Below are 27,462 nucleotides of genomic sequence, written 5' to 3'. Positions count from 1 at the left end.
AGGAAATGTAAAATGTAATCTTTTCAATAAAATTTATGGATTAGCATCTTTGTGATTTACACTTGCACATTTTGTTCTTTTAAATAAAGCTGTAGTATTTAGTTATATGCTTCAACGTGCTTTGTGACCAATGGAACCTCTCCTGCCAGCTATCATTGTGTCATCATACTAGAAGTCTCATATGTTACGCTGGCTCTCCACACATACACACACACACACACAGAGCGCAAACACTTTTGAAGGACCATCTCAAGACAGCTGGCTACCTGGCAAAATGATCTGCGGAGTGTCGGCTCCCCGGCAAAGAGATCCGCAGAGCGTCAGGTTTCCATCAACAGATTTGAAGACTGTCAACGTTTCTATGTATTTCTTGTTGCTATGACATTTTAAGAAAAAAATTCTTTACATTTTAGTACTAGTCAGAGTTAGCCTCTTAGTGCCCAGAGGGAGGGGCAGTTCTTCGAGCCATGGCTTCCCAGAGATTTCCTTCAATAAAACAAGGTTTTTTCTTTCCTCCGTGCTGAAGAATGACTCTTCGTGAGTCCAGAGGCAGCTCCATCTTTAAACTATCCATACAATGTTTACTATTAAATAAAAAGGTTTGTTCTCATAATTGTTGCGGTCTATGAGTAATTCTTTCAAATTAATATCACCTTTAGTTAAAATGGTATTATTCCAAAAAGTCTACAATGCTGTGCTAATGAAACTTATTTTTGGACTACCAATTTGATTTTATGTCATTGAAATTTGGTGTTACTGTGAAATTGACATCAAATGTTTTAGTTATTTATTGTAAAAACACATCTAACTAATTTAACACATCTATTAAAACTAAAGCATACACAGTCGTTAGCTGAATGTGTTCAATGACAAAAGCAAAAAGAACACCTTTGTCGCCAACTTTCTGTGTGACACAGATCCACACGGGTATTGACAATGCCGGCACCGGTACTATTGTTCTTGTCTCGTCTACCGTTTGCCGGAGAACTCGCCGCAAAAGTTCTTCTCCCAGCAAAACAGTACAAGTGGAAAAACCCCAAGTAACGTCCACCAGGGTACCGATGATCCTAACAGTGAGGAGGCTCCAGAATAAGTAGATAAATATGTTAAAATGATAGTTCTTGAGTATGCCAGGTGAAGTTTCTGAAACTGAATACCACAGAGAATGGGAAAATCGTGTCTGGGGCACGATTCGCTAAATTAGTGAAACCACAAAAAAACAAATGTAGTCAAGCTCAGAATCACAACCAGAGCGGGACGTCAGGTGTCCAAAGGTCATACACTAGATGGCTAGTCAGGGGTTAAATTCCAGAGCGCGTAGTCAGGCGGACCGGGTCATACACAGGACGGAAACAAATTTGAATCGCTGAGCAAAAGGAAGGTCAGGAACGCCAAGGGTCGGGAACACGCCGAACAAAAATGCAACCAACTTGATACCAAAGCAAGGACCACGCCAGGGTAAAGAGACTGGTACCTCCGGATTTTTTAATCCTGCACCGGCTGAAGCCACGCTCCTCCAGCAGGGGAAGCTCTCGTGAGAGAGGATCCCTTGCCTGCCACTCTCCCCTTACCCCGACGCAAGGTATGTCTAGCAGGAATCCGGGAGCGGGTGACAGTTCTGTACCTGTTCCAGCCCCCATAACAGAGCCAAGACATGAAGTGGGCGGCTGAGCTTCTTTGCCTTTTTATATAAAGAGCTTTCTTTTACAACAGCTAACGCAATGTCCAAATATAACCAAGCGTCTGTAATAAACGACCGTTTAAACCCAAAATCTTTATGCATTTCATTTTTATGACTTGATAGAAACACAGAATTTGACCACAGATGAGAACTGTAGAGATCATCCTTGCCACTGAACGCTTAATTGCTATAGTGATTAAACCTGTATATTCCCCCAAGCACTAGCCGAGACTTAGTGTAGGGGTAAAACAGAATTTTCTTTACTAAGGAAAGCACACACACACATATATATATATATATATATATATATATATATATTTACAGCAAACATGATTGGATTAAAGGTATAATCCCATCACCCACCAGGCAGCCCAGAACCGCCATACAGGTCTATGGCCAGCTATGCCCACCCGACAAAGAGTCACTATTTCAGGGTGATCCCGGTAGAGCCGTGTCAATCCCGGGGTACCATTAGAGAGCTCAGCGTCCAAAGATTCTATGATCCAAAAAGCGACGTGATCCGACGTTGGTACCCTGAGCGACAGCATTGGAAACATCCCCGGGAATAGTCCATGCGGTAGCCGGGCAGAGTACCACAGCCGCTGCTGGGTAGACCCCAGTCCTAGAAATCGGTAATTAAACCACGGTTCCCAAACGAGCTCGCTCTCTGTAACCATCACCAAGTATTGCCCACCACAAGCTTAATGTACCCTCAAAAGAGCATCCGTAACGACGCTGTTCCAATTGTCGGCAGGCATCGCCACGGTCCCTAGCTGCCGCACAGTTCCATGAATTTGTGGCTAGGTCCCGGTCAGGCGCATCGAGTGTTTCCTGGCTTGCAGACCCCCCATGGCCGGCTAGTGCATGGGAGTCTGGTTCCAACACCCTGTGCTCCCCAGACAAGGGACTGGGCAAGCAGGTAAGCAGTCTCCCCAGAAATCCAAAAGTGCCCTACTCCCACACTCAAACATAACCCCACGAGTCTTCAGCCTTAAAGGGTTAACTTGACACTTAAATTGCCCCTAAGCCTCAGACCCTCTAGGTTTAGACTATGACCTGTTTAGACTATGACCTTTTCTACTATGTTAATTCCCGTTTAAGTATTTAAATGCTTCTATTGCATCTCCGATCATCTTCTTTACTCTAAGCTATATATATATTAAGATACTTTAGTCTTTCCTGATAATTTCTATCTTGTAAACGACTAAATCTGCTACACAAGAAGGACATTATGCACCAAGCAGGACCCCATCGTGGCCACCACCTCACCCATTCATCCAATATTTAAAATGATAAAGAAAAAAAAGCTTTGACTATTCTCATAATCATTGTTAATGAATATTTCTTTCTAAATAATAAAAAAGTTGCTCTACCTTGTCCGCTGGCCCCAACGCGTCTTCTTTCAGCCAGCTCCACTTCTTCTCTTCTTCTTATATTTCTCCTTGGTATCAGCTCCGTTGACCAGGACTCCTGGATTAGTTCTGCAAAAGCTAAGGAAACCGTCTTTGTCACCCACTTTCTGTGTTAATCCAAACAGGTATATGCACTGCCGGTGCCTGCACTGTTAAAAACTAAGCTGCTGCCACCGGGACTGGCCGCCGTGCAATTGCCCCCCAGGCCGCCCTGAATCCGGGCCGGACGGCTGGCCGGGCGGCCGGCCGGCAGACGACCATTCATGGCAGCCGCAAAGTTAAAAACTAAGCGGCTGCCACCGGGACTGGCCGCCGTGCCGGTAGTGTACCTGGTGGGGGGTGGTCCGCCTGGCGTGCCGCTCACTGAGGGGTGCCGGCACGCCTCCGAAAACGAAGCGCGCGGCAACTGTGGCTGTGCGTCAGGACTTGATGTCAAATCCCGGCGCACAACACTGAAGCCACGCCCACCGTCTTCCGCACACCGGAAGGACAGGACACAGAAGAGGGAGAAGAAGAGGAAGAATGAAGAGGAGTAGGAAAAGTGACAGTGCCAGAGGAAAGGTAGGAAAATATTAGTAAGTGTGTGAGAGGGATGGGTGTTATGCTGTAGTTTATGATGAATGTTTGTGAATGAGGGTTTCAGATTGCATGGAAGTGTGGGGGGATAGCATGGCATAGGGAGGCTGCCTAGGCATGATAGGAGTGTAATTGCTGTTGTCAATTTTTTTTTTTTTTCGTCCAATAATGCAATAACAGTATTAATAGATATATATGGTTGCAAACAGCAATCACACGTCTATCCTTATGCTAAGTCAGCCAGTACATGCTAGAACTTGGGCATGATAGGATTGTGATTGCTGTTAATTATATGTGTATATTTATATATATATATATATGTATATATATATATATATATATATATATATTAATATTGTTATCGATTTTTTTTTTGTCTAATTTTGGTGTGTTACTTACAAATAAAGTATTTGAAACGTTTTTATTTTCGGTTTTGGCCAAATGAATACTGAATTTTCAGTTTAGGTCCAGAATTTTAATTTCGGTGCATCCCTACTATATACTAAGCCAGTCACTGAAGTGGTAGGCCTACACCACATCAATGTTTGGCTTAGTATACAGTGATAGGGGTTGTACTGCAGTATTGTCAGTGTCTGGCTCAATGTATAGGCACACATTGACAGTGGTACAGCGTAATCCCTAAGTATATAATGATAACAGTTATGCTGTACCCCTGTCAATGTTTGCCTAACCATAGAAACTATGCAGTTTTAAAGTGTGTGTGTGTGTGTGTGTGTGTGGGGGGGCACATACAGGATCTGCCACAGGTGCCAAATACTCTAGGTACGCCCCTGCATCATGCAGCAGTCAGACCCAATGGCCATTCCTCAGCTCTTTGTCCCACGTCTTAAAAGAGGTGGGATAAAGAGCTGAGGCACGGCTATTGGGCGGCGCGGTGCGTGCACGCCGGCCGCTTTAATTTCATTAGGCGCCGGTGGAGTGACTGCTATCAATGTCGCTCGCAACCGCTTTGGTGGCGCAATGGGCCACTTGACTAGACTTGCTCCCCAGGCCTTAGGCTGCCAGCCCTCCCCTGGTCACCAGTTTGACCAACCACAAGAGAAACAAAGGACATTACAGAAGTGGGCAGCAGAGGTAAGCTTAACATTGGAAGCTTTTAGCTAATTACTAAAAACCATATACCGTATTTGCTAGATTATAAAACGACCCTGATTATAAGACGACCCCCCAAATCTTAATATTAATTTAGGAAAAAAAGAAAAAGCCTGAATATAAGACGACCCTATAGGAAAAAAGTTTTACCAGTAAATGTTAATTCATTTAAACTATTTTTTTAATAAAAGCTATGACTGAGAAAAATATTTTGGTTTTATTTCCTTCTATTTTCCAACCTGCCCCCCAGTAACGCACATCTGCCCCAGAAATGCCTTATACCCCCTATATACCACTGTGCCCCATGATATGCCTTTTAACCCTCTAAATGCCACTGTGCCCCTTGATATGCCTTTTAACCCTATATGCCACTTTGCCCCATGATATGCCTTTTAACCCTATATGCCACTCTGGCACTTAGAGGGTTAAAAGGCATATTATGGGGAAGAGTGGCATATAGGGAGGTTTAAGGCATTTCAGGAGGCAGAGTGGCGTATAGAGGGTTAAAAAGCCATTTCTGGAGGCAGAGTGGCATTAAGGGGGTTAAAAGGCATTTCACAAAGCACCCTGCCTCCAGAAATGCCTTATGCCCCCCATTTAACACTCCCCCCCGCCCCACTTACCGGTACTTCTGAGTCTCCTGTCATGTAGCTGGGGCAGCGTGTAGACTCACGCTGCAGCCGGAAGGAGGCGTGGCTAGCAGCGGGGGTTGTCTGCGTGCCACACCGGTGCGGGGAACTCTGATCTTTTGACAGCCGGGGAAGGTCTGCATCAGACTAGCATTTGCTCTGAAAAAAAACCTTCTCTTATAATCGAGCAAATACGGTATTTTTATGTAAGTAACATTCTATAAAGCGTTGTCAACATTTCATGAGGATTTTAAAAAAACAAAACAAAAAGATTTTGTCTTTAAAGAGCAAACCTTTGCTAGAGACGGACTCTATGCATTGTTAGTGACTCTCGTGAGAGTAGTCACCACGGCTATGTAGGCGATGTATGTATTTCAGGAATCTGGTAAAGAAGGAAAAGAGATCCCTGGTCTTGTGAGCTTACAGTCTCTTAGGAGGTTCATAAACTATGGTTATGTACAAACTTGACAAGACATCTGCTTACTTTGGTTCTTTTGACGATTAGTTCCATTTTCTTCATACTTTATTGTACTAGGATTTCGTAGCTCATAAAAAGAACCTTGATCTCACTCTTGCCCAAATAATATATCACCCAGTTACCCACACCCTCTTTTTAAACGCCAAGCAAAGAAAGAAAGTGCTGTAAGACACACTGTTCCTTTGAAGTTGTTTCAGAACAAAATACATCTTTGAAACTAAATTGTCTTCAGATCCTACATGCTTGCTTCACTGAACATATTAATGCTGTAGGTACACTTATGGTTTTTAATACTAATGATTATGGATATCACCCTTTGTACTAGTATTGGTCGTTATATGCAAACCCCATAGCTTAATACCACTGCCTATCCCGCCGATACCTGGAACATTCAGGGTCTGAGCTCCAGGGTTCTAGGTGTGTATAGTCAGATTCTCACTCTTGCAATGCCTGCTTACCTTCTACCTTCTTCTAGGTATTGGGACACCCCTCCTAATTATTGAGTTTAGGTGTTTCAGCCGCACACCTTTGCTAACACGTGTATGGAATCAAAAACACAGGCATATAAACAGGGGAGGGCTGGCAGCCTAAGGCCTGGGGGGCAAGTCTAGTCAACTGGCCCGTTGCACCATCAAAGCGGCTGCGAGCGACATTGAAAGCGGCCGTCGTGCGGCAGTCACTCCACCAGCGCCTAATGAAATTAAAGTGGCCGGTGTGCACGCACCGCATGCTTCAGCTCTTCATCCCACCACTTTTAAGACGTGGGAAGAGGAGCTGAGGCATGGCCATTGGGTCTGACAGCCGCATGATGCAGGGGGGTACCTAGAGTATTTGGCACCTGTGGCAGACCCTGTTGTGGCACCCCCCCCCCCCCCCATACACACACACTTTAAAACTGCATAGTTTCTATGGTTAGGCAAACATTGACAGGGGTACAGCATATTTGTTATCATTATATGCTTAGGGATTATACGGTACCACCGTCAATGTGTGCCTATACATTGAGCCAGACACTGACAACCCCTATCACTATATACTAAGCCAAACATTGATGTGGTGTAGGCGTACCACTTTAGTGACTGGCATAGTATATAGTAGGGATGCACCGAAATGAAAATTCTGGACTGAAACTAAAAATTCAGCATTCACTTGGCCAAAACTACAAAAAAAAACTTTAAAATACTTTATTAAAAGTAACACCAAAATTAGACAAAAAAATCAACAACAATATTAACATATATATACACACAAACACACATATATATAACAACAATCACAATCCTATCATGCCCAGGTTCTAGCTGGCTGATTTAGCATGATAGGAGTGTGATTGCTGTTTGCAATTATATATATATATATATATTAATACTGTCATTGAATTATTCTGTCCAATAAAAGTGTTAACACACCAAAGTTGGACCAAAAAATAATTTATAACAGCAATCACACTCCTATCATGCCTAGGCAGCCACTACATGCTGGAATCTGGGCATGAAAGGAATGTGATTACGGACTCCCTATGCCAAGCTATCCCCCAACACTTACACATCCATGCTATCTGAAACCCTCATTCACAAACATTCAGCATAACACCCATCACTCTCACACACTTACATTCAGCATAACACCCATCACTCTCACACACTTACATTCAGCATAACACCCATAACTCTCACACACTTACATTCAGAATAACACCCATCACTCTCACACACTTACATTCAGCATAACACCCATCACTCTCACACACTTACATTCAGCATAACACCCATCACTCTCACACACTTACTAATCCACTCTTTCCTACCTTTTCTTCTTTCACTTTTCCTCCTCCTCCTCCTCTTCTACTTCTTCCTGTCCTTCCGGTGCACTGAGCGCGGAAGACGGTGGGCGTGGCTTCAATGTTGTGCGCCGGGACTTGACATCAAGTCCCGGCGCACAGCCACAGTTGCCGCGCGCACCGTTTCTGAAGGCGTGCCGGCATGGTGGCACCCCTCAGATGAGCGGCAGCCGGGGCGGACCGCCCCCCTCCCTCCCACGCCAGGTACGCATGACGGCCGCATTCAATCCTGCTCGCGGCCGCTTAGTTTTTAACTTTGCGGCCGCAGCCGCATTGAATGCTCGTCCGTCCGGCCCACCGGCCCGGATTTAGGGCGGCCTGGGGGGCAATTGCCCCCCTGCCCCCCGGCCCAGTCCGCCCCTGCATATAAAGTTAATTATATGTGTATTTTTGCTATATTAATGTTCCTGGAGGGCTAAGCCAAATGCCAAATGATTTAGGTAAACTATAAAAACACTCAGGAGCTGTGGCAACTGGTGTTTTGTGTGGATAAGTGCAAGATAAAGCCCCTGGGGCATAAAAAACCAAGGGGAATGCATAAAATATTTGATGTTGAGGTTGGGACTGTATGAAAGGAAAGGGGTTTGGGCGGTATGTGTCACGACCGGGGTACAGGTTCTGGATCCGCGCTGCAGAATCAGCGCCCTCTGGAGGAGAGAGGACGTACTGCCACCAGGCACAGGAGACAGATCGTACACCACCAAGAATAATGAAAGGTGGAACTCAGGAACAAAAAATAAATAAATAATAATAACGGTATCCGAGGGGTCAGGCAAAAGAGTAGCCGGGGTCACAAGCAAAGGTCAGGGCAGGCAGCAATATAACGGAGGTCAGGTTCAAGCAGGAGTCAATACCAGAAAGCTTAATCAGGATTCAAACGCTAGTGAAAGGCAAAAAGGCACTAACACAGGCAATGGTGTAGTGCCAAATGAGGGTTTAAATATCCCTCCAACAATATGGATCCTCCTACCCTCCTAATTAGGGGGAGGAGGAAAAAGAATAAATGTCGCTTTAAGAGCGACATGAATATTCATAAGCATGCGCGAACGGCTCTCACGACGTAGAGGCGCGCGCCCCGGAATTATCCCTCGAAATCGCCGGGGACGCGCGTCTCGCAGGAGAACGGACCTGGCGGCAGCTCACCGTGACGGCACGAGCAGGGAGCCGACTGCGCGGGCTGCGTCTCGGCGTCCCTGCCGGCAGCCCGACGGAGGAGGTAACAGTATGTGAATAAAAACATGTAAATACATAAAGGGAATCAGCCAGATAAAGGAGGAGAGTATATTTAAAAGAAGAGAAACTACCAAAACCAAAAGGACATAGATTTAAATTAGAGGGGCAAATCAGGAAATATTACTTTACAAAGGTTGTGGATACATGGAATAGCCTTGCAACAGAAGTGGTAGAGGTTAATAGAGTGAAGGAGTTTAAGCATGCGAGGGATAGACATTGTGCATATATATATATATATATATATATATATATATATATACACACATGTCTGCACTGATCGTACACAAGACAAAGGAAGGTACTAAATGACAACCACAAGTTACAGTTGATGTAAGGCAGCGTGGCCTACTGGTAGAAGGCACTGGAGGAGGCGGGCTCCAGTCTCAATGAGAGCGTGGGTTCGATTCCCACCGCTGCCATTCGCTTTTTAAAATCCCAATAATGCCATTAAGCCCTCCAAAATATTATGTCAGTTACTTTTATGGTCTTCTACGGGTTAAGTGTGGCTTCACTGCCATCTAGAGGGGATGACAGGACATCGCAGGGACACATTCACAATCCAGGCTGCAGCGTTTGTATGAATGGATAGATATAGATACACTATATGACCAAAAGTATTGGGGCACCCCTCCTAACTATTGAGTTTAGGTGTTTCGGCTGCACCCATTGCTAACAAGTGTATGAAATCAAACACATAGGCAGAAAAAGTTAATTATATGTGTATTATTTTGCTATATTGATGTTCTTGGAGGGATAAGTCAAATGCCAAATGATTTAGGTAAACTATACAAATACTCAGAGCCGTGGCAACTTGTGTTTAATGTGGCAAAGGGCAAGTTAATGCCCTTCGGTCATAAAAACCCAAGGGCAGCGCATAGAACATGTGATGTTGAGGTTAGGACTGTACGAAAGGAAAGGGTTTTGGGGGGGGAAGGTATGTGAATAAAAACATGTAAATACATAAAGGGAATCAGCATGATAAAGGAGGAGATTTTTTTTAACCCCTTAAGGACCAGTCTTTTACTTTTTTGTACCCTTTGGGACCGAGGATGTTTTAACACTTTTTCGGTTCTTGTGCTTAGATGTCACTCATTTAGTGTACCCACACACGTTATATAGGCTTTGTTCAGATACCATTTTTTGATCACATTATCTAATTTCCTAAGATATATATATATATATATATATATATATAAATATATATATATATACATATATATATATATATAATGAAAAATTGAAAAAAAACAAAACTTTTTCTCACTTATTCATCCAAAAAAGCTAATGAAAAAATCTGCTAAATAGATTCTACTATTTGTCCTGAGTTTAGAAATAGCCAATGTTTTTATGGATTATCGGGCAATAAGAACAAGAAGCGTTTTGCTGTTTTGAAACCATTTTTTTCCCCAAAGCTGTTCATTCTGCCCCATGTGCTATTTCGGGTATCTTTGAAGCAGGCCAATGCAATTTATGCCCTCATACCATGGGGGAAAAATAATGTGCAGAAAAAAGCAACAACAAAAAAAACATTGGGTATTTCTAAACAAAACTCAAGACAAACAGTATAATCTATTTAGCAGGTTTTTTTCATTATTTTTAGCAAAAGTGAGAAAAAGTCATTTTTTAGCTGTGGTGACTCTCGTGAGAGTAGTCACCACAGCTAAGAGTAGGCCTTTTTTAATCTTTTTCAATTTATATATGATTAAAAACGTGTTACACTATATATTGTATTTCCCTTGTGCTTTCTACGGTATGAGCCTGCGCCATCTGCTATATGTTGGAGGTTGGGATCTGAAAAAAAGAAAAGAAAAAAAGACAAGCCGATATACTGAGCAGTATTTTAATCTGTGAGTGGAACTACAGAGGGGGAGATTGTGTATTTAAAATCGTATCACACAGTGTGTACGATGTTTGATTTTTTCTATTTTATAATTGCCTGATATTTGAGGAAAAAGAAGAGGAAGATAAATTGTATTCTCAAATGAAGCTCTTCAGGACCATCTAACAGTTTACTTAAGTATCATGTTTTACTTTTGTGATAATACTATTTTGTTATATTCTGTTACAATTGTATCATAGCGCTCCACCTGTAGAAATGTTGCAGGAACAGTGTGCAATCTGACCTTCAATAGACTGCATTGTGTCAAGCGATTATGCTCAGGAAGGGACACCAACAAGGAGCAAACTAAAGGAATGGGATGCTCTATAACTCTTGAAAAAAAAGCAAAACAACTCCTTTCTGACCTTTAGGGTCCACCCTCCATTGAATGCTGTTTAGTACACTTCATAAAGTTATTCCATGGGGTTTACTAAAAAGAAACATATATGCATGGAAAGACATATCCAAACCACCAAGCATATCTGTTTAGATCTCCCTTCCCACATTTCACTTGGTCTCCTCTCACATCTCCAACACCAGGGGGCCTCAAATTAAAAGTAAAAAGGTAAATCCACATAGTTTCAAATATCACATTAAAATGTCACTTAAAAGGAAATGTAAAATGTAATCTTTTCAATAAAATTTATGGATTAGCATCTTTGTGATTTACACTTGCACATTTTGTTCTTTTAAATAAAGCTGTAGTATTTAGTTATATGCTTCAACGTGCTTTGTGACCAATGGAACCTCTCCTGCCAGCTATCATTGTGTCATCATACTAGAAGTCTCATATGTTACGCTGGCTCTCCACACATACACACACACACACACAGAGCGCAAACACTTTTGAAGGACCATCTCAAGACAGCTGGCTACCTGGCAAAATGATCTGCGGAGTGTCGGCTCCCCGGCAAAGAGATCCGCAGAGCGTCAGGTTTCCATCAACAGATTTGAAGACTGTCAACGTTTCTATGTATTTCTTGTTGCTATGACATTTTAAGAAAAAAATTCTTTACATTTTAGTACTAGTCAGAGTTAGCCTCTTAGTGCCCAGAGGGAGGGGCAGTTCTTCGAGCCATGGCTTCCCAGAGATTTCCTTCAATAAAACAAGGTTTTTTCTTTCCTCCGTGCTGAAGAATGACTCTTCGTGAGTCCAGAGGCAGCTCCATCTTTAAACTATCCATACAATGTTTACTATTAAATAAAAAGGTTTGTTCTCATAATTGTTGCGGTCTATGAGTAATTCTTTCAAATTAATATCACCTTTAGTTAAAATGGTATTATTCCAAAAAGTCTACAATGCTGTGCTAATGAAACTTATTTTTGGACTACCAATTTGATTTTATGTCATTGAAATTTGGTGTTACTGTGAAATTGACATCAAATGTTTTAGTTATTTATTGTAAAAACACATCTAACTAATTTAACACATCTATTAAAACTAAAGCATACACAGTCGTTAGCTGAATGTGTTCAATGACAAAAGCAAAAAGAACACCTTTGTCGCCAACTTTCTGTGTGACACAGATCCACACGGGTATTGACAATGCCGGCACCGGTACTATTGTTCTTGTCTCGTCTACCGTTTGCCGGAGAACTCGCCGCAAAAGTTCTTCTCCCAGCAAAACAGTACAAGTGGAAAAACCCCAAGTAACGTCCACCAGGGTACCGATGATCCTAACAGTGAGGAGGCTCCAGAATAAGTAGATAAATATGTTAAAATGATAGTTCTTGAGTATGCCAGGTGAAGTTTCTGAAACTGAATACCACAGAGAATGGGAAAATCGTGTCTGGGGCACGATTCGCTAAATTAGTGAAACCACAAAAAAACAAATGTAGTCAAGCTCAGAATCACAACCAGAGCGGGACGTCAGGTGTCCAAAGGTCATACACTAGATGGCTAGTCAGGGGTTAAATTCCAGAGCGCGTAGTCAGGCGGACCGGGTCATACACAGGACGGAAACAAATTTGAATCGCTGAGCAAAAGGAAGGTCAGGAACGCCAAGGGTCGGGAACACGCCGAACAAAAATGCAACCAACTTGATACCAAAGCAAGGACCACGCCAGGGTAAAGAGACTGGTACCTCCGGATTTTTTAATCCTGCACCGGCTGAAGCCACGCTCCTCCAGCAGGGGAAGCTCTCGTGAGAGAGGATCCCTTGCCTGCCACTCTCCCCTTACCCCGACGCAAGGTATGTCTAGCAGGAATCCGGGAGCGGGTGACAGTTCTGTACCTGTTCCAGCCCCCATAACAGAGCCAAGACATGAAGTGGGCGGCTGAGCTTCTTTGCCTTTTTATATAAAGAGCTTTCTTTTACAACAGCTAACGCAATGTCCAAATATAACCAAGCGTCTGTAATAAACGACCGTTTAAACCCAAAATCTTTATGCATTTCATTTTTATGACTTGATAGAAACACAGAATTTGACCACAGATGAGAACTGTAGAGATCATCCTTGCCACTGAACGCTTAATTGCTATAGTGATTAAACCTGTATATTCCCCCAAGCACTAGCCGAGACTTAGTGTAGGGGTAAAACAGAATTTTCTTTACTAAGGAAAGCACACACACACATATATATATATATATATATATATATATATTTACAGCAAACATGATTGGATTAAAGGTATAATCCCATCACCCACCAGGCAGCCCAGAACCGCCATACAGGTCTATGGCCAGCTATGCCCACCCGACAAAGAGTCACTATTTCAGGGTGATCCCGGTAGAGCCGTGTCAATCCCGGGGTACCATTAGAGAGCTCAGCGTCCAAAGATTCTATGATCCAAAAAGCGACGTGATCCGACGTTGGTACCCTGAGCGACAGCATTGGAAACATCCCCGGGAATAGTCCATGCGGTAGCCGGGCAGAGTACCACAGCCGCTGCTGGGTAGACCCCAGTCCTAGAAATCGGTAATTAAACCACGGTTCCCAAACGAGCTCGCTCTCTGTAACCATCACCAAGTATTGCCCACCACAAGCTTAATGTACCCTCAAAAGAGCATCCGTAACGACGCTGTTCCAATTGTCGGCAGGCATCGCCACGGTCCCTAGCTGCCGCACAGTTCCATGAATTTGTGGCTAGGTCCCGGTCAGGCGCATCGAGTGTTTCCTGGCTTGCAGACCCCCCATGGCCGGCTAGTGCATGGGAGTCTGGTTCCAACACCCTGTGCTCCCCAGACAAGGGACTGGGCAAGCAGGTAAGCAGTCTCCCCAGAAATCCAAAAGTGCCCTACTCCCACACTCAAACATAACCCCACGAGTCTTCAGCCTTAAAGGGTTAACTTGACACTTAAATTGCCCCTAAGCCTCAGACCCTCTAGGTTTAGACTATGACCTGTTTAGACTATGACCTTTTCTACTATGTTAATTCCCGTTTAAGTATTTAAATGCTTCTATTGCATCTCCGATCATCTTCTTTACTCTAAGCTATATATATATTAAGATACTTTAGTCTTTCCTGATAATTTCTATCTTGTAAACGACTAAATCTGCTACACAAGAAGGACATTATGCACCAAGCAGGACCCCATCGTGGCCACCACCTCACCCATTCATCCAATATTTAAAATGATAAAGAAAAAAAAGCTTTGACTATTCTCATAATCATTGTTAATGAATATTTCTTTCTAAATAATAAAAAAGTTGCTCTACCTTGTCCGCTGGCCCCAACGCGTCTTCTTTCAGCCAGCTCCACTTCTTCTCTTCTTCTTATATTTCTCCTTGGTATCAGCTCCGTTGACCAGGACTCCTGGATTAGTTCTGCAAAAGCTAAGGAAACCGTCTTTGTCACCCACTTTCTGTGTTAATCCAAACAGGTATATGCACTGCCGGTGCCTGCACTGTTAAAAACTAAGCTGCTGCCACCGGGACTGGCCGCCGTGCAATTGCCCCCCAGGCCGCCCTGAATCCGGGCCGGACGGCTGGCCGGGCGGCCGGCCGGCAGACGACCATTCATGGCAGCCGCAAAGTTAAAAACTAAGCGGCTGCCACCGGGACTGGCCGCCGTGCCGGTAGTGTACCTGGTGGGGGGTGGTCCGCCTGGCGTGCCGCTCACTGAGGGGTGCCGGCACGCCTCCGAAAACGAAGCGCGCGGCAACTGTGGCTGTGCGTCAGGACTTGATGTCAAATCCCGGCGCACAACACTGAAGCCACGCCCACCGTCTTCCGCACACCGGAAGGACAGGACACAGAAGAGGGAGAAGAAGAGGAAGAATGAAGAGGAGTAGGAAAAGTGACAGTGCCAGAGGAAAGGTAGGAAAATATTAGTAAGTGTGTGAGAGGGATGGGTGTTATGCTGTAGTTTATGATGAATGTTTGTGAATGAGGGTTTCAGATTGCATGGAAGTGTGGGGGGATAGCATGGCATAGGGAGGCTGCCTAGGCATGATAGGAGTGTAATTGCTGTTGTCAATTTTTTTTTTTTTTCGTCCAATAATGCAATAACAGTATTAATAGATATATATGGTTGCAAACAGCAATCACACGTCTATCCTTATGCTAAGTCAGCCAGTACATGCTAGAACTTGGGCATGATAGGATTGTGATTGCTGTTAATTATATGTGTATATTTATATATATATATATATGTATATATATATATATATATATATATATATATTAATATTGTTATCGATTTTTTTTTTGTCTAATTTTGGTGTGTTACTTACAAATAAAGTATTTGAAACGTTTTTATTTTCGGTTTTGGCCAAATGAATACTGAATTTTCAGTTTAGGTCCAGAATTTTAATTTCGGTGCATCCCTACTATATACTAAGCCAGTCACTGAAGTGGTAGGCCTACACCACATCAATGTTTGGCTTAGTATACAGTGATAGGGGTTGTACTGCAGTATTGTCAGTGTCTGGCTCAATGTATAGGCACACATTGACAGTGGTACAGCGTAATCCCTAAGTATATAATGATAACAGTTATGCTGTACCCCTGTCAATGTTTGCCTAACCATAGAAACTATGCAGTTTTAAAGTGTGTGTGTGTGTGTGTGTGTGTGGGGGGGCACATACAGGATCTGCCACAGGTGCCAAATACTCTAGGTACGCCCCTGCATCATGCAGCAGTCAGACCCAATGGCCATTCCTCAGCTCTTTGTCCCACGTCTTAAAAGAGGTGGGATAAAGAGCTGAGGCACGGCTATTGGGCGGCGCGGTGCGTGCACGCCGGCCGCTTTAATTTCATTAGGCGCCGGTGGAGTGACTGCTATCAATGTCGCTCGCAACCGCTTTGGTGGCGCAATGGGCCACTTGACTAGACTTGCTCCCCAGGCCTTAGGCTGCCAGCCCTCCCCTGGTCACCAGTTTGACCAACCACAAGAGAAACAAAGGACATTACAGAAGTGGGCAGCAGAGGTAAGCTTAACATTGGAAGCTTTTAGCTAATTACTAAAAACCATATACCGTATTTGCTAGATTATAAAACGACCCTGATTATAAGACGACCCCCCAAATCTTAATATTAATTTAGGAAAAAAAGAAAAAGCCTGAATATAAGACGACCCTATAGGAAAAAAGTTTTACCAGTAAATGTTAATTCATTTAAACTATTTTTTTAATAAAAGCTATGACTGAGAAAAATATTTTGGTTTTATTTCCTTCTATTTTCCAACCTGCCCCCCAGTAACGCACATCTGCCCCAGAAATGCCTTATACCCCCTATATACCACTGTGCCCCATGATATGCCTTTTAACCCTCTAAATGCCACTGTGCCCCTTGATATGCCTTTTAACCCTATATGCCACTTTGCCCCATGATATGCCTTTTAACCCTATATGCCACTCTGGCACTTAGAGGGTTAAAAGGCATATTATGGGGAAGAGTGGCATATAGGGAGGTTTAAGGCATTTCAGGAGGCAGAGTGGCGTATAGAGGGTTAAAAAGCCATTTCTGGAGGCAGAGTGGCATTAAGGGGGTTAAAAGGCATTTCACAAAGCACCCTGCCTCCAGAAATGCCTTATGCCCCCCATTTAACACTCCCCCCCGCCCCACTTACCGGTACTTCTGAGTCTCCTGTCATGTAGCTGGGGCAGCGTGTAGACTCACGCTGCAGCCGGAAGGAGGCGTGGCTAGCAGCGGGGGTTGTCTGCGTGCCACACCGGTGCGGGGAACTCTGATCTTTTGACAGCCGGGGAAGGTCTGCATCAGACTAGCATTTGCTCTGAAAAAAAACCTTCTCTTATAATCGAGCAAATACGGTATTTTTATGTAAGTAACATTCTATAAAGCGTTGTCAACATTTCATGAGGATTTTAAAAAAACAAAACAAAAAGATTTTGTCTTTAAAGAGCAAACCTTTGCTAGAGACGGACTCTATGCATTGTTAGTGACTCTCGTGAGAGTAGTCACCACGGCTATGTAGGCGATGTATGTATTTCAGGAATCTGGTAAAGAAGGAAAAGAGATCCCTGGTCTTGTGAGCTTACAGTCTCTTAGGAGGTTCATAAACTATGGTTATGTACAAACTTGACAAGACATCTGCTTACTTTGGTTCTTTTGACGATTAGTTCCATTTTCTTCATACTTTATTGTACTAGGATTTCGTAGCTCATAAAAAGAACCTTGATCTCACTCTTGCCCAAATAATATATCACCCAGTTACCCACACCCTCTTTTTAAACGCCAAGCAAAGAAAGAAAGTGCTGTAAGACACACTGTTCCTTTGAAGTTGTTTCAGAACAAAATACATCTTTGAAACTAAATTGTCTTCAGATCCTACATGCTTGCTTCACTGAACATATTAATGCTGTAGGTACACTTATGGTTTTTAATACTAATGATTATGGATATCACCCTTTGTACTAGTATTGGTCGTTATATGCAAACCCCATAGCTTAATACCACTGCCTATCCCGCCGATACCTGGAACATTCAGGGTCTGAGCTCCAGGGTTCTAGGTGTGTATAGTCAGATTCTCACTCTTGCAATGCCTGCTTACCTTCTACCTTCTTCTAGGTATTGGGACACCCCTCCTAATTATTGAGTTTAGGTGTTTCAGCCGCACACCTTTGCTAACACGTGTATGGAATCAAAAACACAGGCATATAAAGTTAATTATATGTGTATTTTTGCTATATTAATGTTCCTGGAGGGCTAAGCCAAATGCCAAATGATTTAGGTAAACTATAAAAACACTCAGGAGCTGTGGCAACTGGTGTTTTGTGTGGATAAGTGCAAGATAAAGCCCCTGGGGCATAAAAAACCAAGGGGAATGCATAAAATATTTGATGTTGAGGTTGGGACTGTATGAAAGGAAAGGGGTTTGGGCGGTATGTGTCACGACCGGGGTACAGGTTCTGGATCCGCGCTGCAGAATCAGCGCCCTCTGGAGGAGAGAGGACGTACTGCCACCAGTCAGGGGTCAGGCAAAAGAGTAGTCGGGGTCACAAGCAAAGGTCAGGGCAGGCAGCAATATAACGGAGGTCAGGTTCAAGCAGGAGTCAATACCAGAAAGCTTAATCAGGATTCAAACGCTAGTGAAAGGCAAAAAGGCACTAACACAGGCAATGGTGTAGTGCCAAATGAGGGTTTAAATATCCCTCCAACAATATGGATCCTCCTACCCTCCTAATTAGGGGGAGGAGGAAAAAGAATAAATGTCGCTTTAAGAGCGACATGAATATTCATAAGATTAGCCGTTCGCGCATGCACGAACGGCTCTCACGACGTAGAGGCGCGCGCCCCGGAATTATCCCTCGAAATCGCCGGGGACGCGCGTCTCGCAGGAGAACGGACCTGGCGGCAGCTCACCGTGACGGCACGAGCAGGGAGCCGACTGCGCGGGCTGCGTCTCGGCGTCCCTGCCGGCAGCCCGACGGAGGAGGTAACAGTATGTGAATAAAAACATGTAAATACATAAAGGGAATCAGCCAGATAAAGGAGGAGAGTATATTTAAAAGAAGAGAAACTACCAAAACCAAAAGGACATAGATTTAAATTAGAGGGGCAAATCAGGAAATATTACTTTACAAAGGTTGTGGATGCATGGAATAGCCTTGCAACAGAAGTGGTAGAGGTTAATAGAGTGAAGGAGTTTAAGCATGCGAGGGATAGACATTGTGCATATATATATATATATATATATACACACATGTCTGCACTGATCGTACACAAGACAAAGGAAGGTACTAAATGACAACCACAAGTTACAGTTGATGTAAGGCAGCGTGGCCTACTGGTAGAAGGCACTGGAAGAGGCGGGCTCCAGTCTCAATGAGAGCGTGGGTTCGATTCCCACCGCTGCCATTCGCTTTTTAAAATCCCAATAATGCCATTAAGCCCTCCAAAATATTATGTCAGTTACTTTTATGGTCTTCTACGGGTTAAGTGTGGCTTCACTGCCATCTAGAGGGGATGACAGGACATCGCAGGGACACATTCACAATCCAGGCTGCAGCGTTTGTATGAATGGATAGATATAGATACACTATATGACCAAAAGTATTGGGGCACCCCTCCTAACTATTGAGTTTAGGTGTTTCGGCTGCACCCATTGCTAACAAGTGTATGAAATCAAACACATAGGCAGAAAAAGTTAATTATATGTGTATTATTTTGCTATATTGATGTTCTTGGAGGGATAAGTCAAATGCCAAATGATTTAGGTAAACTATACAAATACTCAGAGCCGTGGCAACTTGTGTTTAATGTGGCAAAGGGCAAGTTAATGCCCTTCGGTCATAAAAACCCAAGGGCAGCGCATAGAACATGTGATGTTGAGGTTAGGACTGTAGGAAAGGAAAGGGGTTTGGGGGGGGGGAAGGTATGTGAATAAAAACATGTAAATACATAAAGGGAATCAGCATGATAAAGGAGGAGATTTTTTTTAACCCCTTAAGGACCAGTCTTTTACTTTTTTGTACCCTTTGGGACCGAGGATGTTTTAACACTTTTTCGGTTCTTGTGCTTAGATGTCACTCATTTAGTGTACCCACACACGTTATATAGGCTTTGTTCAGATACCATTTTTTGATCACATTATCTAATTTCCTAAGATATATATATATATATATATAAATATATATATATATATACATATATATATATAATGAAAAATTGAAAAAAACCAAAACTTTTTCTCACTTATTCATCCAAAAAAGCTAATGAAAAAATCTGCTAAATAGATTCTACTATTTGTCCTGAGTTTAGAAATAGCCAATGTTTTTATGGATTATCGGGCAATAAGAACAAGAAGCGTTTTGCTGTTTTGAAACCATTTTTTTCCCCAAAACTGTTCATTCTGCCCCATGTGCTATTTCGGGTATCTTTGAAGCAGGCCAATGCAATTTATGCCCTCATACCATGGGGGAAAAATAATGTGCAGAAAAAAGCAACAACAAAAAAAACATTGGGTATTTCTAAACAAAACTCAAGACAAACAGTATAATCTATTTAGCAGGTTTTTTTCATTATTTTTAGCAAAAGTGAGAAAAAGTCATTTTTTAGCTGTGGTGACTCTCGTGAGAGTAGTCACCACAGCTAAGAGTAGGCCTTTTTTAATCTTTTTCAATTTATATATGATTAAAAACGTGTTACACTATATATTGTATTTCCCTTGTGCTTTCTACGGTATGAGCCTGCGCCATCTGCTATATGTTGGAGGTTGGCATCTGAAAAAAAGAAAAGAAAAAAAGACAAGCCGATATACTGAGCAGTATTTTAATCTGTGAGTGGAACTACAGAGGGGGAGATTGTGTATTTAAAATCGTATCACACAGTGTGTACGATGTTTGATTTTTTCTATTTTATAATTGCCTGATATTTGAGGAAAAAGAAGAGGAAGATAAATTGTATTCTCAAATGAAGCTCTTCAGGACCATCTAACAGTTTACTTAAGTATCATGTTTTACTTTTGTGATAATACTATTTTGTTATATTCTGTTACAATTGTATCATAGCGCTCCACCTGTAGAAATGTTGCAGGAACAGTGTGCAATCTGACCTTCAATAGACTGCATTGTGTCAAGCGATTATGCTCAGGAAGGAACACCAACAAGGAGCAAACTAAAGGAATGGGATGCTCTATAACTCTGGAAAAAAAAGCAAAACAACTCCTTTCTGACCTTTAGGGTCCACCCTCCATTGAATGCTGTTTAGTACACTTCATAAAGTTATTCCATGGGGTTTACTAAAAAGAAACATATATGCATGGAAAGACATATCCAAACCACCAAGCATATCTGTTTAGATCTCCCTTCCCACATTTCACTTGGTCTCCTCTCACATCTCCAACACCAGGGGGCCTCAAATTAAAAGTAAAAAGGTAAATCCACATAGTTTCAAATATCACATTAAAATGTCACTTAAAAGGAAATGTAAAATGTAATCTTTTCAATAAAATGTATGGATTAGCATCTTTGTGATTTACACTTGCACATTTTGTTCTTTTAAATAAAGCTGTAGTATTTAGTTATATGCTTCAACGTGCTTTGTGACCAATGGAACCTCTCCTGCCAGCTATCATTGTGTCATCATACTAGAAGTCTCATATGTTACGCTGGCTCTCCACACATACACACACACACACACAGAGCGCAAACACTTTTGAAGGACCATCTCAAGACAGCTGGCTACCTGGCAAAATGATCTGCGGAGTGTCGGCTCCCCGGCAAAGAGATCCGCAGAGCGTCAGGTTTCCATCAACAGATTTGAAGACTGTCAACGTTTCTATGTATTTCTTGTTGCTATGACATTTTAAGAAAAAAATTCTTTACATTTTAGTACTAGTCAGAGTTAGCCTCTTAGTGCCCAGAGGGAGGGGCAGTTCTTCGAGCCATGGCTTCCCAGAGATTTCCTTCAATAAAACAAGGTTTTTTCTTTCCTCCGTGCTGAAGAATGACTCTTCGTGAGTCCAGAGGCAGCTCCATCTTTAAACTATCCATACAATGTTTACTATTAAATAAAAAGGTTTGTTCTCATAATTGTTGCGGTCTATGAGTAATTCTTTCAAATTAATATCACCTTTAGTTAAAATGGTATTATTCCAAAAAGTCTACAATGCTGTGCTAATGAAACTTATTTTTGGACTACCAATTTGATTTTATGTCATTGAAATTTGGTGTTACTGTGAAATTGACATCAAATGTTTTAGTTATTTATTGTAAAAACACATCTAACTAATTTAACACATCTATTAAAACTAAAGCATACACAGTCGTTAGCTGAATGTGTTCAATGACAAAAGCAAAAAGAACACCTTTGTCGCCAACTTTCTGTGTGACACAGATCCAGACGGGTATTGACAATGCCGGCACCGGTACTATTGTTCTTGTCTCGTCTACCGTTTGCCGGAGAACTCGCCGCAAAAGTTCTTCTCCCAGCAAAACAGTACAAGTGGAAAAACCCCAAGTAACGTCCACCAGGGTACCGATGATCCTAACAGTGAGGAGGCTCCAGAATAAGTAGATAAATATGTTAAAATGATAGTTCTTGAGTATGCCAGGTGAAGTTTCTGAAACTGAATACCACAGAGAATGGGAAAATCGTGTCTGGGGCACGATTCGCTAAATTAGTGAAACCACAAAAAAACAAATGTAGTCAAGCTCAGAATCACAAGCAGAGCGGGACGTCAGGCGTCCAAAGGTCATACACTACATGGCTAGTCAGATGAACAGGGGTTAAATTCCAGAGCGCGTAGTCAGGCGGACCGGGTCATACACAGGACGGAAACAAATTCGAATCGCTGAGCAAAAGGAAGGTCAGGAACGCCAAGGGTCGGGAACACGCCGAACAAAAATGCAACCAACTTGATACCAAAGCAAGGACCACGCCAGGGTAAAGAGACTGGTACCTCTGGATTTTTTAATCCTGCACCGGCTGAAGCCACGCTCCTCCAGCAGGGGAAGCTCTCGTGAGAGAGGATCCCTTGCCTGCCACTCTCCCCTTACCCCGACGCAAGGTATGTCTAGCAGGAATCCGGGAGCGGGTGACAGTTCTGTACCTGTTCCAGCCCCCATAACAGAGCCAAGACATGAAGTGGGCGGCTGAGCTTCTTTGCCTTTTTATATAAAGAGCTTTCTTTTACAACAGCTAACGCAATGTCCAAATATAACCAAGCGTCTGTAATAAACGACCGTTTAAACCCAAAATCTTTATGCATTTCATTTTTATGACTTGATAGAAACACAGAATTTGACCACAGATGAGAACTGTAGAGATCATCCTTGCCACTGAACGCTTAATTGCTATAGTGATTAAACCTGTATATTCCCCCAAGCACTAGCCGAGACTTAGTGTAGGGGTAAAACAGAATTTTCTTTACTAAGGAAAGCACACACACACACATATATATATATATATATATATATATATATATATATATTTACAGCACACATGATTGGATTAAAGGTATAATCCCATCACCCACCAGGCAGCCCAGAACCGCCATACAGGTCTATGGCCAGCTATGCCCACCCGACAAAGAGTCACTATTTCAGGGTGATCCCGGTAGAGCCGTGTCAATCCCGGGGTACCATTAGAGAGCTCAGCGTCCAAAGATTCTATGATCCAAAAAGCGACGTGATCCGACGTTGGTACCCTGAGCGACAGCATTGGAAACATCCCCGGGAATAGTCCATGCGGTAGCCGGGCAGAGTACCACAGCCGCTGCTGGGTAGACCCCAGTCCTAGAAATCGGTAATTAAACCACGGTTCCCAAACGAGCTCGCTCTCTGTAACCATCACCAAGTATTGCCCACCACAAGCTTAATGTACCCTCAAAAGAGCATCCGTAACGACGCTGTTCCAATTGTCGTCAGGCATCGCCACGGTCCCTAGCTGCCGCACAGTTCCATGAATTTGTGGCTAGGTCCCGGTCAGGCGCATCGAGTGTTTCCTGGCTTGCAGACCCCCCATGGCCGGCTAGTGCATGGGAGTCTGGTTCCAACACCCTGTGCTCCCCAGACAAGGGACTGGGCAAGCAGGTAAGCAGTCTCCCCAGAAATCCAAAAGTGCCCTATTCCCACACTCAAACATAACCCCACGAGTCTTCAGCCTTAAAGGGTTAACTTGACACTTAAATTGCCCCTAAGCCTCAGACCCTCTAGGTTTAGACTATGACCTGTTTAGACTATGACCTTTTCTACTATGTTAATTCCCGTTTAAGTATTTAAATGCTTCTATTGCATCTCCGATCATCTTCTTTACTCCAAGCTATATATATATTAAGATACTTTAGTCTTTCCTGATAATTTCTATCTTGTAAACGACTAAATCTGCTACACAAGAAGGACATTATGCACCAAGCAGGACCCCATCGTGGCCACCACCTCACCCATTCATCCAATATTTAAAATGATAAAGAAAAAAAAGCTTTGACTATTCTCATAATCATTGTTAATGAATATTTCTTTCTAAATAATAAAAAAGTTGCTCTACCTTGTCCGCTGGCCCCAACGCGTCTTCTTTCAGCCAGCTCCACTTCTTCTCTTCTTCTTATATTTCTCCTTGGTATCAGCTCCGTTGACCAGGACTCCTGGATTAGTTCTGCAAAAGCTAAGGAAACCGTCTTTGTCACCCACTTTCTGTGTTAATCCAAACAGGTATATGCACTGCCGGTGCCTGCACTGTTAAAAACTAAGCTGCTGCCACCGGGACTGGCCGCCGTGCAATTGCCCCCCAGGCCGCCCTGAATCCGGGCCGGACGGCTGGCCGGGCGGCCGGCCGGCAGACGACCATTCATGGCAGCCGCAAAGTTAAAAACTAAGCGGCTGCCACCGGGACTGGCCGCCGTGCCGGTAGTGTACCTGGTGGGGGGTGGTCCGCCTGGCGTGCCGCTCACTGAGGGGTGCCGGCACGCCTCCGAAAACGAAGCGCGCGGCAACTGTGGCTGTGCGTCAGGACTTGATGTCAAATCCCGGCGCACAACACTGAAGCCACGCCCACCGTCTTCCGCACACCGGAAGGACAGGACACAGAAGAGGGAGAAGAAGAGGAAGAATGAAGAGGAGTAGGAAAAGTGACAGTGCCAGAGGAAAGGTAGGAAAATATTAGTAAGTGTGTGAGAGGGATGGGTGTTATGCTGTAGTTTATGATGAATGTTTGTGAATGAGGGTTTCAGATTGCATGGAAGTGTGGGGGGATAGCATGGCATAGGGAGGCTGCCTAGGCATGATAGGAGTGTAATTGCTGTTGTCAATTTTTTTTTTTTTTTCGTCCAATAATTCAATAACAGTATTAATAGATATATATGGTTGCAAACAGCAATCACACGCCTATCCTTATGCTAAGTCAGCCAGTACATGCTAGAACTTGGGCATGATAGGATTGTGATTGCTGTTAATTATATGTGTATATTTATATATATATATATATATGTATATATATATATATATATATATTAATATTGTTATCGATTTTTTTTTTGTCTAATTTTGGTGTGTTACTTACAAATAAAGTATTTGAAACGTTTTTATTTTCGGTTTTGGCCAAATGAATGCTGAATTTTCAGTTTAGGTCCAGAATTTTAATTTCGGTGCATCCCTACTATATACTAAGCCAGTCACTGAAGTGGTAGGCCTACACCACATCAATGTTTGGCTTAGTATACAGTGATAGGGGTTGTACTGCAGTATTGTCAGTGTCTGGCTCAATGTATAGGCACACATTGACAGTGGTACAGCGTAATCCCTAAGTATATAATGATAACAGTTATGCTGTACCCCTGTCAATGTTTGCCTAACCATAGAAACTATGCAGTTTTAAAGTGTGTGTGTGTGTGTGTGGGGGGGCACATACAGGATCTGCCACAGGTGCCAAATACTCTAGGTACGCCCCTGCATCATGCAGCAGTCAGACCCAATGGCCATTCATCAGCTCTTTGTCCCACGTCTTAAAAGAGGTGGGATAAAGAGCTGAGGCACGGCTATTGGGCGGCGCGGTGCGTGCACGCCGGCCGCTTTAATTTCATTAGGCGCCGGTGGAGTGACTGCTATCAATGTCGCTCGCAACCGCTTTGGTGGCGCAATGGGCCACTTGACTAGACTTGCCCCCCAGGCCTTAGGCTGCCAGCCCTCCCCTGGTCACCAGTTTGACCAACCACAAGAGAAACAAAGGACATTACAGAAGTGGGCAGCAGAGGTAAGCTTAACATTGGAAGCTTTTAGCCAATTACTAAAAACCATATACCGTATTTGCTAGATTATAAAACGACCCTGATTATAAGACGACCCCCCAAATCTTAATATTAATTTAGGAAAAAAAGAAAAAGCCTGAATATAAGACGACCCTATAGGAAAAAAGTTTTACCAGCAAATGTTAATTCATTTAAACTATTTTTTTAATAAAAGCTATGACTGAGAAAAATATTTTGGTTTTATTTCCTTCTATTTTCCAACCTGCCCCCCAGTAACGCACATCTGCCCCAGAAATGCCTTATACCCCCTATATACCACTGTGCCCCATGATATGCCTTTTAACCCTCTAAATGCCACTGTGCCCCATGATATGCCTTTTAACCCTATATGCCACTTTGCCCCATGATATGCCTTTTAACCCTATATGCCACTCTGGCACTTAGAGGGTTAAAAGGCATATTATGGGGAAGAGTGGCATATAGGGAGGTTTAAGGCATTTCAGGAGGCAGAGTGGCGTATAGAGGGTTAAAAAGCCATTTCTGGAGGCAGAGTGGCATTAAGGGGGTTAAAAGGCATTTCACAAAGCACCCTGCCTCCAGAAATGCCTTATGCCCCCCATTTAACACTCCCCCCCGCCCCACTTACCGGTACTTCTGAGTCTCCTGTCATGTAGCTGGGGCAGCGTGTAGACTCACGCTGCAGCCGGAAGGAGGCGTGGCTAGCAGCGGGGGTTGTCTGCGTGCCACACCGGTGCGGGGAACTCTGATCTTTTGACAGCCGGGGAAGGTCTGCATCAGACTAGCATTTGCTCTGAAAAAAAACCTTCTCTTATAATCGAGCAAATACGGTATTTTTATGTAAGTAACATTCTATAAAGCGTTGTCAACATTTCATGAGGATTTTAAAAAAACAAAACAAAAAGATTTTGTCTTTAAAGAGCAAACCTTTGCTAGAGACGGACTCTATGCATTGTTAGTGACTCTCGTGAGAGTAGTCACCACGGCTATGTAGGCGATGTATGTATTTCAGGAATCTGGTAAAGAAGGAAAAGAGATCCCTGGTCTTGTGAGCTTACAGTCTCTTAGGAGGTTCATAAACTATGGTTATGTACAAACTTGACAAGACATCTGCTTACTTTGGTTCTTTTGACGATTAGTTCCATTTTCTTCATACTTTATTGTACTAGGATTTCTTAGCTCATAAAAAGAACCTTGATCTCACTCTTGCCCAAATAATATATCACCCAGTTACCCACACCCTCTTTTTAAACGCCAAGCAAAGAAAGAAAGTGCTGTAAGACACACTGTTCCTTTGAAGTTGTTTCAGAACAAAATACATCTTTGAAACTAAATTGTCTTCAGATCCTACATGCTTGCTTCACTGAACATATTAATGCTGTAGGTACACTTATGGTTTTTAATACTAATGATTATGGATATCACCCTTTGTACTAGTATTGGTCGTTATATGCAAACCCCATAGCTTAATACCACTGCCTATCCCGCCGATACCTGGAACACTCAGGGTCTGAG

Source organism: Sceloporus occidentalis, unplaced genomic scaffold (genome assembly GCF_023333645.1).
Source record: "Sceloporus occidentalis isolate IW3139 unplaced genomic scaffold, rSceOcc1.0.p SCAF_60, whole genome shotgun sequence".
In the NCBI taxonomy this organism is placed as follows: domain Eukaryota; kingdom Metazoa; phylum Chordata; class Lepidosauria; order Squamata; family Phrynosomatidae; genus Sceloporus; species Sceloporus occidentalis.
Note: the sequence above shows the minus strand (reverse complement) of the source record.